The sequence below is a fragment of the Serinus canaria genome, chromosome 14, assembly GCF_022539315.1.
Source record: "Serinus canaria isolate serCan28SL12 chromosome 14, serCan2020, whole genome shotgun sequence".
NCBI lineage: Eukaryota > Metazoa > Chordata > Aves > Passeriformes > Fringillidae > Serinus > Serinus canaria.
In genome coordinates, this window is record NC_066328.1 from 3,384,966 (window position 1) to 3,404,531 (window position 19,566).

The 19,566-nt window shown below is 42.4% G+C and overlaps 1 long non-coding RNA gene across 1 annotated transcript in view; it reads left to right on the top strand.

The window, feature by feature from the left end:
- Positions 1–1,826: 1,826 nt before the first annotated feature.
- The window catches only part of LOC127060165 (uncharacterized), a 56,276-nt gene continuing 38,536 nt past the window's right edge, over positions 1,827–19,566 (top strand). The window contains exons 1-2 of the long non-coding RNA XR_007778854.1: positions 1,827–1,948; positions 3,691–3,750. This is a non-coding gene — a long non-coding RNA (uncharacterized LOC127060165). The remainder of the gene's footprint in view (positions 1,949–3,690; positions 3,751–19,566) is intronic.

Consider the following 19,566-nt stretch of genomic DNA (forward strand, 5'->3'; position numbering starts at 1 on the left):
TCTGCCATTCCACGCTGCTTTCCACAGAAGGAAAGATTCCAACAGAAGGAAAGATTTCTTCTTGTTACTGTTATTTTTTTTTGTCCTTTTCCCCTTTTCTGAAGCTCACCTTGAGGCTGCTGACCCTTCATGGATGTAAATGGTCCCAGCAGGGAGCTGGGACTCCCTGGATGTCCCCAGAGCCTGACAAGGCACAAGGTCCTTGCAGACCCAGAGCCCTGCAGACTCCAGGCTCCCCTGGCTTCATTTTCTGCTGCAGAGCCTCGTGCTGATGATGAAGAGGAGTGATGAGCAGGGCCCTGCCCTGGGTCCAGTTTGCCAGCCCCACTTGGTACCCTGCAAATCAGCTGCCCTGTACCATCCAGCACCTGATTTATGTGAGACATCACGTACTGATGCCTTTATAGACAGCAACTTAGTGTTTCAGAGGAGTCTGCATGTTACAAAAAGGGCAGCAGGTGTTATTTAGACTAAATTGACCTTGAAATTGATTTCTTTATTTTATGACTTACTGAGGGGAGATTAATACTTTTTTTTTTTTTTTCTTGCAGCCTGAAACAATTTACATGGTAATAGAAGGCATAGTCAGTCAAATAAATTGCTGGAAGTAGTGGTGTTCCAAGAAAGAAAATATGGATCTTACTTGCATTGATTCTCTCTATCCCCAGGGAGCAGCTAAGACTTTTAACACTGGGGAAAGACTGCCAAAATTTATTTTTCCCATTAAAGTCAGAAGAATGGAAAGTAATGTCTGTTAGCTGCCATTTAGTCCAAACTTTCAGTTTGAGGGGTGTGGAGGAGGCTGTGCCCCACATAAAATTTAGGGAGTGTTTTATTGCTGTTTCTTGATTTCTCTAAGGGCAGATGGGCAGTAATGGGAATCATAAGAAACTTCTGGAAAGCCTGGCATGCACACAGCATAGCTGCCCTTGGTAACAGAACAGGCCCTGAAAATAAAATAGCTCATAAATGGTTGCTGCAATTCCACCTTCGAGTACCAAGTAGAAATCACCTCAAAATACAAATGTTAATGGAAACAAGAGACCCAAAAGAAATTACCTGGAGGAGGCACTGATGGGAACATGAAGTGTAGCTCTACAGGAGGGAGAAAGTTTTTGTTTATTGTGCTGCTGCCGTGTTGCAACTGTGTAATTTCCATTTTCCTGCAGCCTCCAAGACAAGTGCATAGTTAAATGATTTGTCAGTGGCACAATACTTTGCATAAGCTGAACATGTACCAGATATTATTATGACACATTACCTGAAAATGAGTGTGAAAGCAACTCCACAAACCAATTTTTTGTTTGCTGTAAATACAGAAATGGTGTAGAGGAAAGTGTCTTAGATGTGAAAATCATTATGGTGGGAATTAATCTCCTTTGTCTGTCAGAGCTGAATGCTGCAATTGCTGGAGGGAGGGAATGGTGATTTCAGCCCGTGTGATGCAGGAGGAGGAGAAAGGGGTTTGGTGGATCCCAGTCCAAGCATCTGGAATTACTGGAGAAAGGATTTGGGCTCTTGCTAACAGGTTTAGATTAATCTGGATTCTTGTTGGTATTCTCTGCCCCCCTGAAAACAACCTAAAGCTGAGGAGTTTTGCTATTTTTGCTTTTATTTTCTGGTTCGATGTGCCTGGATTTTCCCAGGTGGTAAGGGAGTTTTTAATAGGGAGCACACCACGAGCTTCCCAAGGAGCTGTCCCACATGCAGCACTGGCCTAAAGCTGTTTATTAATTTGTTACTGCTACACAGAGCTGTGCAATGCTTAGAGATTAGCTGGGTTGGGCAGGGAAAATAAGTATATTTGCAAAAGAGCTGCTTAAAATGTCATATTTATTTGGAACTCAGGGCATTGCCTTCTGGAAGAGTGTGTGAAATAAAATGTGTTGTCTCTCTGCCTGCCTGCCTCTCCTAGGGAGTTTCCCAGGAGGAACAGCCCTGCAAAAAGGTTAGTTTGGATTGCCCCAGTCCTTCCTGAGCACTGTGGAGCTGTGATCCCAGGGAGATGGTGCAGCCTGAGGAGCTCTGGAACCAGGGGGGAAGGAAGTGGGCAGGGAATACCAAGAGCTGCACATCCATCCTGCTGCACAGAGTGTTTGCAAAGCAGGAGCAGGGAAAGGGCTCTGGGGCAGCAGGGACACAAGGGAGGAGAGTGACAGGAGCCAGCTTGAGGAAAATCTGAAAAGGCAGCAAAAGCACAGCTGCTCAATGGCACAGCAGTGGGTAAGGTGGGGAGGCACTGTGAAACCACCCAGGGCTGGAACAGAGACTTGCTTGGTGGTTTTCTGCAGTGTTGGTCTCAGTTTGCAGCTTCTTAGCGGACAGCAGTGACTGCAATCCTCTGTGGGAATGATGGAATTGGGCTGCAGGGGTTTGTCTGGGAGGTGACTCTGGTGGTTGTTTGTCTATTTGCACCTTGTAAAGTTTTTTTGTTGGCACTTCTGTGAAGTAGATGGTGTTTGCAATGGCTGAATTGAATGGACAGTGAGGGACACTCTAATTTATACAGTTCAGAGACTTGGGGATACTCTGGGTGAAGGATGGAGAATTCCTACCAGCTCCCTGAAATAAATATGATCTGTCTCCTGGGTCATAGCACATCTATAAATAAAGGCTCTAGAAGCTTTATATATGGAGGCATGCTTGATGATGGTAATTACAATTTTATAGCAGTTACTCTTTGCTGTCTTGGACAGATAGACCTCAATTTCAGCTTATCACACTTTAATTCCCAAACAGTAGGGGGAACTGTGTGGCTTGGCTTGCCAGGTAAATCTGATCTTTATTGACAGGGGCTGCATGACAAGAGGAGGCCAGCCCTGGGAGCCTTTTCAAAATCCAAATATGAGTGTAATGCCTGTATTCATTAGGGAAGAGGCAAGAATTTGGTGTGCCAACTCTTTCTAACATATCCTTTAAAAATCAGAACTGTTTTAATCACTGCCCTGAGTCCTGCAGCTGAATTTATTACACCTGTGTTTAGACACTGTGGCACTTCTCTCAGCTGTTCAAAACCCTCCAAGCCTCTGTTCTGTACTGCAGTGACAGCAGAGCTCTCAGCTTCTTCTCATGCCCAAGCCCCAAACTGCTTTGGGACTTGTGGAATGCCAGCTGGGCTGTGTGGGTAGAAAATGAGGGATTTTAGATTGCTTTAGGGTGCACCTAGATGGAGATGTGACACAAGAACTGTGAGCCAGCACAGCCATGGGCCTGCCTCCTGCACAGCCTGTGCTGCAGGGCTTTGGAAGAACATTTACAGCACATAAACCATGGTTCCTCTGATGGGATGGAGAGGCATTTGTCATCAGATGCTGAGAGAATTTTGAGTGGCTGGGAAACTGTCACCCAAATGTCACGTGCAGGGCTGCTTCAGGAATTGCAATGGAGCTCTCTCCTGAGTTTCTGAAAGGCAGAAATCCTGTCCTTCCCACCCCACTGCCTTCCAAAAGAGACATCAGGCTGCTGCCTTCCTTGGGGATCATTATGGTAAAACCAAAAAGTGTGTAATTCAGTCAAAAGGGTCTTAGGCACAGGATGAACAGCAATGAAAATCTCTACAATTAAATGTTTCACTAATGGCACCTCTGAGTCTAATCCCAGTGGTGCTCAATGTTGGTCTTTATTCCTGATATCTAAAGTGCCATCCTTTATCTTTAAACTGACTATTTTTTTCCCCTTTTCTCTCTTCAGGACTATAAATCTGATGTTATGACTCTGGTTTCCAGTGCCAAGAACAGTCCTCAAGGTCCAGTAAGTAAAGCATTTTGCTGAAGAGATTAGATTTTGTAACTGAGTTTAGATCTTCTTTTAAATTGTTCCAGTCATCAATCACTGGCACTAACTCTTACCTGTGACACCTTGCTGCTTTTGAAGTGACTGCACTTGAATTGGCTTAAATGCTCTTTAATATGTGAATATATAGTACAGGGAATATCTGTCTCAGCAAAGAGAGGCAAAGTGATTAAAATTGTTGCAGTTGGGTTCATTAATAGCCCTGTGGCTCTCCCTTGTGTGTGCTGCAAACTGTGTCACCTGCACACTCCAGCTGGGCTCCAAGCTGTGTCACTGCTCTGGGATAAAATCAGAGGGAATGGGAGGGTGGGCTACAACTGCAACAGCTCTGGGATTCCATGATGTGGTGAGGAGGGCAGGTACAAAAGGAGAAAGCAGAAGTTTGGGTGAGTTCAGAGCCATGCAAGGGCAAAGCATTCACAAGAGCAAGGCCCCTGCTGGCTTGGAAACTGAGCAGGGCTGGACCAAATGGGATCAGCCTTGTCCTGGCCTAAAGGTGGGAGAGAACCTTTATAGGTTAAATCCCTTAGAGGATATACCCTGTCTGTGCTGCCTGCTCCCTTTTGGGTATAATACCCCATTTTGGCAGGAAATGTGTACCCCAAACCGAGGTTATGCTGAGGTGCTGTGGATTCACAGCCCTGTCTGATTTACAGAGGGGCTGGTGGCACTCAGCACGGGCTGATGGCACTCACAGTTAATCATTCCCTGCAGTAAAGATCCTTTAATGGGGGTTTTTTTTGTCTCTCTAAAGCAGTAATATTGTGCTATAGGGCCTTTCCAAGTGCCTCTCCTTGGATGGTCCCAGGAATTGAAATGATGTCACTGGGAACACTTTGGGTATTTCCCCCTTCTTTTTCTGATTATCTAATCTGTATCCCCTCAGACTCGAGGTTGTAGGAGTGTGGATTTATGCCAGAATAAGGAAATACTCAGGATTTTGAATGTTTGGCAACCCCCTTCTCCCTGTTTGCAGGCATGATTAATGCTGTTTTAAACATGAACATCAAGCATTAACCTCCTGGAAGGAGGAGGTGGTTGGACCTTCTCCAAATGAACACTGTCTTTCAGTTGGAAATCTCTGGCTTGGAAAGTGCTTAGTCACACCAACGGAAATACAAAAATATCTTGAAAAGTGAAAATGTGCACAAGAGGTTTTTAGCTTCTCTGATGATTTGACAGGATCCTTTTTTTACCCTGTATAGTAGGTTTTGGAAGAGTATCTTTCAATAATTCTTCCTGCACGGATGCTTTTTGCTGGAACATTTTGCTACACCAAGTCACAGCCTTTCTGTTAGTTTGTCAAAAGTTAACTTTGAGAATGATGTTCTGAGAGGTGGAGGTTTATTTTTAGAACCTTGGTTTTTTGTGCTTCATATATTTGCATGGAAATTAGGTTTGTGTCAGTTAAAAAGGAATGTTTTGAAGAATGATGCAGTGTTTCTCTGACTGAATGTGTTCTCTAAACTAGGAAATGTTTTTACAAGTGCAGAACAAGATTTGATGAACAGCTGTCATTTTGTACTGAGAGGGTGGGGGCTTTATTGAATTTCTTGGTCAAACTGTCTCAGGAGTTCTATTTTTCTTTTTCTTTTCCTTTTTTCAGTGATTGAATCCTTTTGTTGTCTGTTACAAAATGTCCTCAGACATTGAAGTAGTGACTTAACAAACAAGATTTCAATTGTCTTCCTTGAGCCTCAGTAACTTGGACTTTAATTATTTTTTGCTTATTTTTGAGCGATGGAAAGAGTTCCAAAGGCACTTTTAGCAGTGCATTTTAATGTATTGAAGAGGGGTGTGATGCAAAGAGGAAATGTTTCCTGTTTTCCATGATATTTCTTATGCCACACTACAATGGCATAAAAATAATGAGTTAGGAGTTGAGCTTATTGCTCTTGAAATTACACTGTCTCTGTTGTTGCTTGGAAAATTGTTTGTTGTGATGGATGAGGAGGAATACGTAGATTTTTCAAGAGTGTTGCCAGATCATTGCTTATAGAACAGTCTGGTAATAAAAGGAGAGTTGACAGATGAGAATTCAAATGGACCTGAGAACGAATTATTGAATAATGCCCCAGTTCCAGGGCCTGAAAAGCTTATTTCCAGGGTTTTTTTTTTCCTTTTTTTAAATAATTGGTGGCTTCTTTTCCTGCTCTTAGTGACAGATCCTATATGAAAGTCTAATGCAGCTCAATCTCAGGCTGAATTCACTCCTGTGTTACATCACTGAGACTGCATGGAAAGGGCTGGAGTCACTGTGATATAAAACTCCAGCAGGGAGTCAGATCTATCAAACTTCATGTTTCCTGATAGCTGGAGCTGCCTAATAGATTGTTTGTTAAATAATTCAAGATGTTTTCATTAAGCTGAGTGATTGAGTCTTTTAAAGCCTTTCTTTTGTTCTTAAATCTCATCAGGCAGTTGGTTGTACCTGCAGAGCTAAGGAAATCTAACTGAAGGAATTATTACTGGAAGCTTTAGAATGTTGTAAAATTAAAGACTCTGCCAGACCATGGGGGAGGGATTTGGGCTGGATCCTTGGATTTCTGTCCCTTTTTCTTCTGGCTTCCTCTAAGTGCTGCACTCTTCTATCTGCAGCTTTCTTAGGCTGCTTTAAATTCTCCTTCCTGCTTATTAAAGGTTTATGTTTTCTGAAGTGCCTTTGCTTTTCCCCCAGTCCCCATTTCTCCCACTCTGGTCGATGTATTGATATTTGATAACAAATATCATGTACTGTTTTTTAATCAAGAAATGTTGAGAAGAAGTAGTGGGAGTAAAATAGGACTCTTCAGGGTAATTCAGGAGGGACAATAATGATTTTTGCTGAGAAAGAAAATCGCTGCAAGAATTGCTGCCTGTGATCTGAATAGAAATGTGATAGTACCTGAAATTACTTCATCTCTACTGCTGCTTCAGGAGGGATATCTATTAGCTGGAGATAATGACTTGCAAAAAAAAAAAAAGAAAGAAAAAAAAAGTGGATTTCTTTAAATTTCAGATTCCTATTGAATGGAATGTGTGTTAGCATTCTTTAAAAAACATTAAATGAATCTGTCACTATCAGGGAGAGAACAATAGAACTGAAAGCAAAAATAAGTCTTCCCTGAGCATCATCACAGAGCATTTGGATAATGGGTTGGGTGGGAGGGGAGAATCTTCTGCTCACGGGGAGAAGGGAAAGTGCATTGTGCAGGCATCTCAAACATGGAGCTGATCTAACTCATGCCAATAAAAACAACAAATCTGGGGAATATCTGGCTAAGTTTGGTTTTAGTTCTCAAACTCATCTATAGAACCACTGAAAAATAGAGGAAATTCTTGGCAGCTCTGTCATGAGGATCAGAGAGTGGTTTATGATGAATGGAATACAGCATGAGGGGAAAATTTTACCTGAGCTGTTTCTTGTGGGAAGATTTTGCAAAGTTTTCCATCCCATTACTGATTTGGGATTGCAGGCAGATGAAATGATGCTGTGTTAATGCACAGCAGATGGGAGAAGTCAGAAGCAGGTTCAGAATGCTGAGTTCTGCTCCTTCCACCTCCGCCTGCTCACAGTGTTTTGCTCCCATGGCTGTGTGTTTTTATCCCAGCAGAGGAATTGGCCCAATGGCTGGAGCCACTATTCCATACATTATGGAGAATATTTCCCCATTTACTGGAAATGTCTCCTAGAAAATACTCCAGTATCATTTGGATGATGAGACAGTGTTACTATTAGTGCTTGTATAGGGGAAATCCTCAAATAAGAAATATTACTTAGTGATGAATGAAGTTAGGACAAACCAGTTATTCTTAGGTTCAAACTCCTGTAATATATTGACACCTTTTCCCTGTTCCACCAGCCTGTACTTGTGTGTTGTTATTAAATCGGGTGCTGAATGTTGTTTATCAGAGTTAACCTTGCCTGGAGTGCTAATGGTGTGGTGTCTACAGAGCTGGAGCTGATTTATTATTTGTAGAGAAGCAGATCTCCAGGATGAGTTGACACAGTTAAGGTTTTGAGTTTTCCATTAATTAAAATTGAGTCAGGTGTCATCTTTTCTGTCAGGAGAGATGAAACCAAGAAATTGCCCTGTTCTCCCAGCCTTCCTTCATTTCACTATTAGAGATTCTTCTGTGTTCGTGCTTTAGCCAAGGAGGTGAGAGACTAAATAAAATAAGAATAAACAATTTCCAATTGCAGGAAATTGAAAATCTGGGCACGACTTGTCCTTCTTCTTCTTCTTGCCCTCCATCTTCTGCAGTGATGGTGACACTTAATGATTGGTTTGGAGAGACTCTCTAACATAGGTGATAGGTATTGGAATTTTATTGTAAATAAAGTACACGTAGTTCTTAGTATAAAATGTACCACCACCCCAAGGGTGGGCAGTGTGCCTCTGTCTGACCTGCTGGACAGATCTCAGCAGCTCAGAGAAAGAATTAACCGATAAGAGAAAATAAACAACCTTGAAAAGCAGAACTGAAGAGTCTCGGTTTCTTCTTCAGTCTCGGGGCCGGGAGAAAAAGGACTTTCCAACATCTCAGGAGTCAACAGAGGCGCAGGATCCCGGCGCCGGGGATGCTCGGGATGCAGGAGGCAGCCGGAGATGCAGAGCGCGATGCCAAGGTGCCACCTAGTGACAGCTGGCAGCAAACCGTGCCACGGGGAGCCGCGCTGCCCTGAGCACCGCTCCTCGGAGCACAGAGCCGGCCACAGGCACGGCACTCGGAAATGGGCTGTTTCTGGAGATGGTTTGCACTCCACTGAGCTTGTGTTCATGTGTGCCCAGTGCCCTGGCTCTGGTTTGCTGTGCCAGGGCAGGCACTGCCCCTGCTGCCTCCCAGGCTCCCCAGAATGTGGGGCTGGTGAGTTTGGTGCTGTAGTGCTCTCACCTGGCAGAGAACAGGTTTAATAATAGTGGAAGAGAAGCTTTTTTGAATACAGAACATTTACTTTTTTTTTTATTTTTACAACAACCTAGAGTCATTCAAACTTGTGAGTATTTGTAGGATTTTTCATGTTCATTATTGAAAGAAAGATGTTGTTTGTCATTTCCTGCTTAAAAATATCAGGTTCATAAAATGTCTGGAGTTTATTGTTGGGAATTTTTTTATTTTACTTTTCCAGGGAAAACACCAGTTTGAGAGAGACTGAAATGAGTTACCATGTGCAATGGTCTGTGGTTTTTTGCTGGTAATAGATGTGGTTTGCTTGGAGAGAGTCAAATCTGGGAAAAATCACATCTGAGGCAGTTTAATTTTGTTCTAGAACTAATCTTTATTGTGGGTTAAGTGGGAGTGTGCAGTGACAGTGTCTTATTGGCCATCTTAGCACGAGTGTGGAGGGAAATATTCCTGTCTGTATAAATGTCAGATGATAGGAGCTTTTACAGGATAGAATTTTGACATCTGAGAGTTCAAGTCAGCAAAGTCCAGCACATCTCAGGTTCCTCTGGAAAATGGCTGTAATCACCCTCTTCTTATTTACTTAGCAGAGAACAGAAGGTGCTGATTGTCAGTGCACTTCCCAAAAGTGAGAGTGTGTACAGGAGGGGAGATGGCTGAAGGGGTGATTGGATAAATGTCCCCACATCTCAGAGCACTTGGATATTCTTCAGGTGAAACATGTGAACACTCTGCTGGGGAAAGGTCAAAGCATTTGCTTGGAGCATTTTAGCAGGAGTCTCTCAGCCCCAGAATAAAGATTTGTGGGTACCTGTTTAAATAGACACATCTGTGTTTGGATGTTTGAAACAGAAATGCAAATTAGGTGCAAAAATTAAAACCAATTTGCAATTACCACACATGGAGATTTTGGCAGTCTGGGTGTATTAAGGGTGAGGAACAAACAGCTGAAAATAGTGGGATATTGATCTCCTCCCTTGGCTGTTTGTGTCCTTCCATGGGAGCTGTGAAGGAAGGATTTGTGCTGAGGGATAGATTTGCTTCTGAGGAGATGGCCAAACATCCATTTAATGCAGAATACTATTAAAAAAAATGCAGGAAGAAATAAGTTCCCCAAAGCAATCTGTGGTATTGATGTTTTTAAAAAAGGAAGGGGTTATGAGAGTAATTGGAGCAATTGCAAGTTCTGCCTGTTGCTCATCAGTGTTTTCCAATTTACATCCTAAGAAAACTGCCAGTAATTTCCTGCCTAAGTAAGATGGAAAGTGTTGTTAAGAGCACAGCAGTGAGAGCATTGTGCATGATGCTTTATTCCAGTGGGGCCAGATATTATGGACCTTTAAGAAATAGCAGATGTGCAAGGATCTTTATTGTGGTCCTAAATTTCCCCAGCTTAGGTGCTAGATGGCTTGTTGGAAATTTCCATTTTTGCCTTTAATAACCTCTAATAAATAGTCTTCCTAAGTTTTTCCTCTTATCAGTTTTGAACCTGCACATTTTTGGGCATTTGAAATATTTTTAATTCTGTCTTTTGATCACTCAATTGAATGGGGCTTCTCCCTCCTTGGGGAGCACATAAGTTTTTTACTACTACAATTTTTGCCACTGTTTTATTTTAAATTTATACACAACAGTGGAAGAAATCTGCTGGTTTTTCTTCTATGTATACAAAAAGCCATAGCAGAATAATTCAGAATTATAGTCTGTATCCAAGTGTCTGTTTAATGCCACATGATTTTTGATTATGTAAAAGCCACTGAAAAATCTCCCATGAGTGAGTTGCCAGTGGAATGTTTATGGTGAGTTATAGCTGTTACTAATGCCAAATATTGTCAGAGTAAACTGTGGGTTTGATTAAACAGTTCTATAATGATGCTATCAAGGCCTCAAGCATCTGAAATATGGAAAACAAATGTGTGAAAGTACCAGCAAAGAGTGGAGTAAAACTGTGAGGCCTGAAGTAGATGTGCCAGAGTGTGGGTGTTTGTTACTTCATCTTCATTAATAAAACACTTCATGAGCACAGCAACAAAATGTGAGTCACTGACATGAAGGCAAGGAACTGGGACTTGAAAGAGATTGAAATCTGATCCAAGAATCCCCAAATAACAGGAATGGGTTGTGATGTTCTTTTACATTGTGGGAGAGAGCCTGAAATACCTGCTTTGAAACTTTTTTGTTTTATAAATGGAGTCAAAACTCAAATATTGCTGGGAAATTCATTACCTACACTTGGGCAATAGATCTAACCCCCAAGTGAATGTTTAAACCAACAACTGGTGAAACAAAGGATTAACAGAGGAGTTTCAATAAACGGGGTGCAGAGCAGTGAGATGAGACTGAAAACCAGAATTTCCCACTTGGAGAGGGAGTTTGTCCCAGTCAGAACAAACTCCAGCTGCACCACGAGCACTGGTTTGGCTCTGGATCAGTGTGAGGGAGGTTTTGAGGTGAGAACATCGGTGGGGAGGAGAAATGCACAGGGGAAAACCAAACACAGTGCCTCACAAGTAAACATTTTCTCTTTTACCTCCACTGACAGAAATATCTGAAGTGTTGAAAATCCATTCTAGTATTCACAATGCCTGTTTGCTCATTAAATGAATTAATTCCTACAGAATACTGGGATGAATAATAAATATTGAATTGAACTCCTGGTAGCATCATATACTGTGGCTAATCTTCCCCCTCAGCTCATTGGGAGAGTGCAGGTGGAAATGTTAATTAAAGTTAACTAAAGTCAAATTATGTTTTTAAGCTGTCAGAACAAGTTTTTCCTCTTTCAATCAAACCATACTGTTTTCATATTTTTAGTACAGAAAATAGAATTGATATTTTTAAATTTAAAAAGTAGTACTTTTAGTTACCAATGAAATGATAATAATTATTTACCCTAATTGGGGCAGAAGAGTCAATGTTTTGACAGAAGTCTGAATAGGTACTACACAAAAAAAAAAGTCAACCATTTTCAATTTTCAATTATTATTTCCTGCTTTCTGCTTTTTCAAATCAAACTCCATTCAGAAATCTATTGTCTGCAGCACTGTATTTAAAGACAGAAGGCCAGCTGACCAATTTTCCACCTGTATTTTTGGATTTTTTATATTTATAATAGAATTATGGACAGAAAAGAACTTGCTATGTAACAACACATAACTAATGTCAGGGTTTAGGTGAGTTTAAGTTTCTTTTTCTCCCCCTCTGGTAGGGCAGATGCAGCATTATCACCATGGGCTGGGCTGGGGCTGCTGCTGCTCTGGAATTGTCACCTGTGGGCAAGAGACACAAACTCACAGTGCCATTACAGAGCACTTAAATCCCTGAATTTCCCCAGGCACAGAAAATTCCCAGAGATGTTTTCCATGGGAATTGCTCTGAGTGTTCCCTGCTCAGCTCCAGGACCTGGATCTGTTCCAGCTCAAGGTCCAGGCCAGGTGCAGCCCAGCAGCACTGGGAACATCCCACTGGAGAGGGGGAATTTCAGTGCTGTGCCTGCCTCAAGTGTTCCTGAATCCTAAATATTCAATATTTAAATATATTCTGAAGAGTAGGAGGCCTGTTTTTCTTTACCTGCCTGTGTGTGGGAGAAATGCCCCTTTTGTGTGTGATTTTGGTGAATGACCCCAGCAGCACATGTTAACTTTGATGAACTATTTGTGAAAGACACATTTGTAGCCTTCAGGTGTTATGTCTCTAATACCTTAAAAAATATTTTAAGGCTACACTGTGTGCCTGCTGTTAATGTTAATTTCAGGAGTCTTTTTATCTTTTCTCCTGGGTCCTAAATATGTCTTTATGAATTCCTTTAGCCCTGAATTGACATCTCTCTTCTTCTCAGTTAAAAGTACATTTATTCACTTGAAAGAACGGGGACAGAACCACTGTCACATACATATTTCCTATATTCTCTGATTAAAACTCAGGTGGAAGCCTGGCATGTTTGGATATCCTCTATCCTAGCATGTAGCCAGGGGCCTTTCACTGCTCTATACAAATTGGACAGCTTTTATATGTTATAGGAAAAAATATCTTAGCTAAAAAAGTGATTTGTTGCAGCTATGCAACTGGGCTCTGTGCAAGGGCAGCCAGTGCTTTTTGTTTTATGGAAATATGGCACTAAATCTTCCAAGCTCTCATTAAGACTACTGAAAGAACTGTTGTGGTTGACACTGTGGTGATGGGTCATTGCAAAAAGGAGTTGTGATTGGTGATTTTTGTGGTGTTTGTGCTCATCTGGAAGAAAATAGAGCAATTTAGAGAACAAAGCCTCTGTGCTCTGGTGTCTCACAGAATCCTACAAAGCCATCTCTCCACACTTGTTTACCAGGTAACCCTTTTGGTCCTGATTTGGGTTACAAAAAGTAGATTATTCTTCATGACAAAACCATGGAATGACTATCCAGTCTCAGGGGTGTTTCCATCTCAGAATTTCACCCATTTGAGCCATCAATACACTGGCAAACTGCATCTCTTCACTCAGGTTCATCTGTGTGAGAAGTCTGGCATGAGAAGGGGTGTTTGTTCAACATTTGCTATTTGCAAAGACTTAACAGGGACCTAAGATGCCTCTGCTCTGCTTTAGGGTCATGGGCTTTGTTCAAGTGGGCTTGTGATTTGTTTTCTACTCAGGGTTGAGCCTTTCTGAACATTTCCCCTTTCCTGAGGGCCTCTGTTAGGAAATGCTTTTTGAAAAGAGCAAGGCAGATGAACAGGCTACAGCTTCATTCATTGAGCCTCATAAGGCAGCTTTCCACACTTGTATTTTTTCCCCCTTTAAAAGTAAGTTGGAATTAATATTTATTTTTCATAGGAAGAGTTCTATGTGTCCTCAAGCCTAAACTAACAACCAAATCTGATGAGGGAGAGCCCTTCTGCTGTTAAAATGCTGGTGTCAGCATTCTGGATTATCCAAGGTATGTGTTAATGCAGAGGTCTTTGCTCTCTAGACCTGCAGGCATCAGGGGGAAGTTCTGCTTGGTAATCAGAGCACAGTGTCAGTGTTTCCTGCACATCCTTGTGTTATCTGTGCATTATTGGCAGTTTCTGAGCTGGTGCATTGTCACCGACATGTTTTATGAAAAATCCTTTACTTAGGATTTTTCCTCTCCTGAGAGCTGAGAGGCCTCAGGAACAAACTGTAAACAATTCTTATCTGCTGCTGTGGAATGCAACAGGGGGAATCTGTGATTGGCCCTGTCAGACTGTTTGCAATTAGAGCCTATCACAGATCACCTGTCCGGCCGTCTCGGGCTGAGAAGACTTTTCGTTTACACATTCCTTTTCTATTCTTAGCTTAGCCTTGTAGTGAAATCCTTCTCTTTATTCTTTTAGTATAGTTTTTATATATTATCTATCATATAATAATAAATCAAGCCTTCTGATACATGGAGTCAACTTTCTCGTCTCTTCCCTCATCCTGAGACCCCTCTGAACGAGGTAACAGTGCATGACTGATTTCCCAGTGCATCTGATTGCCATGTGCTGCTCTGCCCACCCCAACCTGCTGTGGAGCAGATGCTTATTCCTCTCTGCAGCACCCAGGTCCAAAAGATGGCATTTGCCAGGATTATCCCAGGTCCCTCTGAAAAGCTGTGGAATTAATTAATTGTCTTTGTTTAGGAAGCTGGCCAGTGCATAGAAAACAGGGTGAAATATCTCATTACCACTTGTGTAGGAGCTGTAGGACAATCCCCTCTGCACAAAAAGACCAACCAGTTGTGGAGGGAAGTCCCAGCTGAAGGTACTGAAGTGTACAGAGCACATCTTCCTAAATGAATAGGCTAAATGGAAAGCAGGTAAAAACTGATTAGTAAAGCAAATGTGGGATTTGTGTTTTTGAAAAGGGGATGTAGTTAAATTCCTGCCCCTCCTTTACAGAAGTGAGCCATGGACAGAGAAGGTTCTGGCACAGACACTGGGTTATCCAAGACTCCTTCTTTGGTCTGGCTGCTGCAGCTTCAAAAGTCTCATCTGCAGCTGCAACCCAACAGAACCAAACTAAGGCATTGCAATCTTTGACTGGGTTTGCAAAGGCCTGGATTTTGTGTGCTCTGTCTAAATAAGGACATCTCTGTTTGGCCTTTGTCCCATTGTGAATGATGTGACTGAAAGGGAGGAGTAGAAATGAAGTGGCTTTGCACAGGGCCTGTTCTCTCCATCTGATCTCATCCCCCTGAGATTTTCTGTTTTAATGGATTCCTGAGTTGTCTGAGGAATGGCACTGTAAATGGAAGTGAGGTAGCTGAAGTTCAAATCCTAGGAAAACCTAGATTTTTAACATCTTTTTTCACTGTAGCTGTGGCATTATCTCTATGCTATCATGCAGTCTTTGTGTACAAAACCTTGAAAACTTCCTTTATTTTTACAGGATTAGACAGGGGAAATCAAGTTTCTCAAAGTAAAATGTTTACCTGTCTCATGTTGTTACTAGTGGGGTTTTTTGGTCTCTCCACCCCCAGGTGTGGCTGCAGTAATTTAGAATGTACTCCCCAGAATGAACAGCTCTGGATCCCCAGTAATCAGAGTAAAATCCTGTCATTTGCCCTTGACTTCTAAAAGCAAGATCTCGTTTCACCAGTTCCTGGTTAGCTGTATTAGCAGGTTGGCATAATTTCTACAGGGAAATTTGCTGTCCCCTTAATGATAAATGGAGCTGCTCTCCCTTTACTTAACATGTTCTCCCTGGGGACTATTATGGTGTCAACAGCATTTTGAAAAATTGCTGCAGAAATAATGAGGACAGGGAAGTGTGTTTGTGCCCATTTCATTCATCTACTTCTGTCCCTTTTTCATTTACTCTGTAACCCTCTCAGTCTTGTCTGAGGCACTTAAAGAAGGAAAGTGCTGGAAGATTTTTTTTTTAGTGGTGTTTCCCCTGACTAGTTTTGCTTAGAAATACCAGTTCAAGGTCAGATTAATTGGGATGGGGGAGGAAAGATTTTTGTCTCTTGTTTTGTAAGAGCTTACACCTGATTATTTTACAGAGCATTTATTTTCATGTGTTGGGTAACCTCTAAATGCTCAGTGCCATCAGTTCTGCCAATTTTTCCTCCTTACAATGAGGAAATCACAGAAATGTAACCAGGGAGAAGGAATATGTATTTTTTTGGCCAAACAAAGCATTGCAAATGCAAGAGCTTCTTTTGTGAATGTGATGGTGTCCTTTGATAACACAGAGACACTGCATGGGGGTCATGTGTGTCTTCTTAAAGAGCTTTTTTTTGGGCCACTTTAATATTCTGTATTTTTTCAGAGCTTTGAAGGTTTAGGATTGAGTCCAAGAGCCACAGACTTTCCCAGTGCATGTTGTGCATATATTTAACCTTCAGCTCAGGCCCTTTTCCCTCTTTAAGACCTTCCATTTCAAGCCTTGGAGCTTGTGTTGTGCATGTCCCCTGTGATCCAAAAAAAGTGCTTTGCTGCTTTTTCTGATGTGTGGCTCCTGTTTATCCAGCACAGTTGTGTTCCAATAAATCAAGTGTGAGCTCTGGGAAGAGTTTGCCCTCCTCAGGCTCTGAGCCTGTGCTGTTCCAATGCCTGGTGTGCAGCTGGGGATCATTGGGAGGACTCTGACAAGGGGCTCTGGGGCTCCACAAGCCCCCCAAAGACACTCATTTATGATGGCTCAACCAGTCTTACAGCAGATTAGTAAAGTTATGCAAAATTTACCACTGTGGAGTGTAAGGAGTATGGAGAATTTTAAATTTGTAGTGTTTTCTACCTGAAGAGCTTCAAATCATTTACTTGAAATCAAAAGATTGACTCGTTTGAAAAGGGGATAAGAGCAATACAGTGGCACAGCAAGCCTTTGGCAGGGGATATTGGAATGGAAAGCTTGATGCAAAGACCCCTCCAGCCCCTGGGGTTGCAGTGCTGGGTGGGTGGAAGGGGCTGCAGTGGGAGCAATGCACCCTTCAGGGGTGGGAAGGGCACAGGCAGATCACCTCAGGCTTTCCAATTGCATCATAAATGATGTATTTTAAACACAGTGTGCTCTCTGCTCAGGGGTTGGGGTTTGTTCTTTCAGTGTGTTTGTCAGAAGCTGAGCACATCAAGAACGGGGTGTGGGCTCTGCTGGGTGTGACTGACAGCATCATTCCTGTGCTCTTGGCTGTGCAGATGGGGAGCAGTGCCTGGGAGCTGGGCTGGAAGCAAATGTCAGCATCCCCAGATGTGAGATGAGACTTCCCTGCGTGCTCAGGTGTGCTGCTTATCCTGGGAGCAGCACAAGGGAATGGAAAACTCTGGAGCTGCACTGTGCTGGTCACAGCTCCAGCTCTGTGAGGATGGCTGGCCACTCTGGGGTGAGCCTGAGACACAGCAATCATCACAGACATCATTTCCTGGGTTTGGGGGGTAGTTTTTGTTTTAATTACTGAATTGAATAAAAGGAAGTGCAGATCCTCATGTTTTGAAGACACTGCCAAGTGTTGTTGTACCACTGACACTAATGAAGCATGTTACAGTTTTACCTTTTCAAGGCATGTCACTACTCCCCAATGTCAAACATAACCTTTATAACCAGTAGACAAACTGAGCACCTGGTAAGGCTGGTTATTCTCACGATGCAAATTTCAGAGCCCATTAACAAGATTAGCAATGCAAAAAGGCAAAGTTCAAGGCAAGGAAACAATCCAAGCTTTTCCAAAGGTAAAACTTTGTATTATTTTGGTCCAGCTATTTGCATAATATTTTTTCTTTGGTTTCTTTTCTCCCTTTAGAATAAATTGACATAGAATAGAATGCTATTTATCTAGAAGAAATCAGCCTTTTAGAAGAGAAAGTAATTCTTAGGACACTGTGTTTTGCTTTTTAGAAAGCTATGATTTCCAATCCATTGCAATATTAAATCAGGCAGCTATTTAGTAGTTTAAAGCGGTGAAAGAAAAGAGTTTGCTCTTGAATAGGAGCATTTATGATTACAGAGGGTATTTTATTTTTTTTTTAATATGAGGAGGGAACATGCAGGGGAAAGAGAATCCCAGCTTGCAGAAATTGAACAGTTTTCAGGGAAGACAATTATGCCTTTAATTTCCATCCTTATTATTGTAATAAGGCCATGACAAGGGTCTTTAACCATTGCACCTTCAGCTTTTGTCTTCAGTCATCACTGAAGTCTGATTTTGAAATTACATTCTCCTTTTACAAAGGCTCCATTCTCTGAAGATACTTGAACGTGCTGAAAGGATTGTTGAAATTTTGGATCCCAGGATGAATTAATTATGGGTGTAGGACGTGCTGTGATGGTGCTGCTGCTGAGGCTCTGTTCTGAGCTCTTCCACTGGTAATCTCTGCTTTTTACTGTTTTATCAGTTGTCATTGTAACTCCATCTTGTAAACACTTCAGAGTGGTGAACTTATCTCGGATTTGGGACTTGGCACAACTGGGTTTTGATTCTTGAATGAAACAAGACACTAAAGGACTCAGAATGTTATCAGAAGACACAGATGCTCATTTTAAGGATTTTTTGCACTTGCTTTTTCATACTTTTATTCACTTGCTCTGTTCTGTAGGTGCTGAGTTTTGAATCTCTCCAGTGCCATCTCTGGACCTCTCTCCAATGTTTCACCATATTCCTGATTAAATTTGTTTTCCTTCTTTCTAGTCAGCAGTTCCTGCATGTTCCAGGCTGTGTCTGTACCTCTCATTCCTGTGCCCCTGTGTCCAACTCTGGCTCTCTTTCCCAGAAATTGCCTTTAGGGAGCTGAAGGGAGCCAGGGCTTCCCTCAGCAGTCTGTTCCCAGGGGTGACCCATCCCTGTTGTGTCACTGCTGAGTCCTCCGTGCTGCAGTCCCTGACACCTTCATGGGCTCTGCTGGCCCTGCTCTGCTGTGCCAAGGTCTGTCTCAGACTGTGAGGCCCCAAACTGCGCCCACATTTGGGTTCACAGGTTGTGGACACAAGGACAGGGTCATTTCTCTCAACCTCAGGCTTGCCAGGTCCTCTGACCCCCTCCTGACAACCATGAAAACACTGAAGTTTACTTTGCTTGTCCCTCTTAAGCAGCCAGGCCTGTCATGCACAGTGACAGTTCCCAGAATCGTAGGACGCTTTGCTTTTCTTATTTATTTGTTAAAAATCTAAAATGTTTTTTTTTCTGGTGAGACAGTTTCTAGTGCCAGCAGATGCTGGAACACTTGAGATGGCTCCCAAGAGCTCAGGGAGCAAAGTCAAGTAGAGGTGATCTTTAATCTTACAGAGATGGCTTTCAAGGTGGTGTCAGCCCCCTGGAAATCTGGAGCTGCAGCACCAGAGATCCTTGCCAGGCTCTGGAACAATGCTCTCCTGTGAGCTCTGGGGTTTGTGCCTGGCTGGCACACTCTGAGAACACCTGGCAGCATCTTTGCTGGTGTGGGTGGAGGGTCTCCCTCACACTGACTCCTAGAGGAAAAGCACAGAGTAACCCTCAGGGTCAGAAATGCTTTTCTCAATTTATTTCCCCCCTTCTGTGCACTTCAGGCAGAGCTACCTGGCAGTGTGGCCCTTATTTCTAGGTTGGGATGTTCAATAAGCTAAAATAGGAAGGTAAATCACACCAAGTAGCCTGTTCAGTGCTGGGTGCCCCAAGGGCTTTTTTAGTGGTTCATCAGCACCAAAAAAAGGTGATTATTTCTGGAAAGTCTATATGCACATGCATGTATGGATGTGAACTAGTTTCATATTATTCTGTACTTGGGGAATTGGGTATGGGGTATGATGTGAAAGTGGGTTTTGTGTCTTTTAACAAGTGACAAAAGAAGATTTGTTCTAGTGGCAAAGAGAACATTTCAGCAATGTGTTAATACAAGCTTTGAGTCCTTTTGTGTATTTTTTGCTGTAAAAGAACAAAGTTAATGAAGGGAGGTAATGTTTGGGCAGAGACTGAAAAAGCTGATGTGATGCAATGA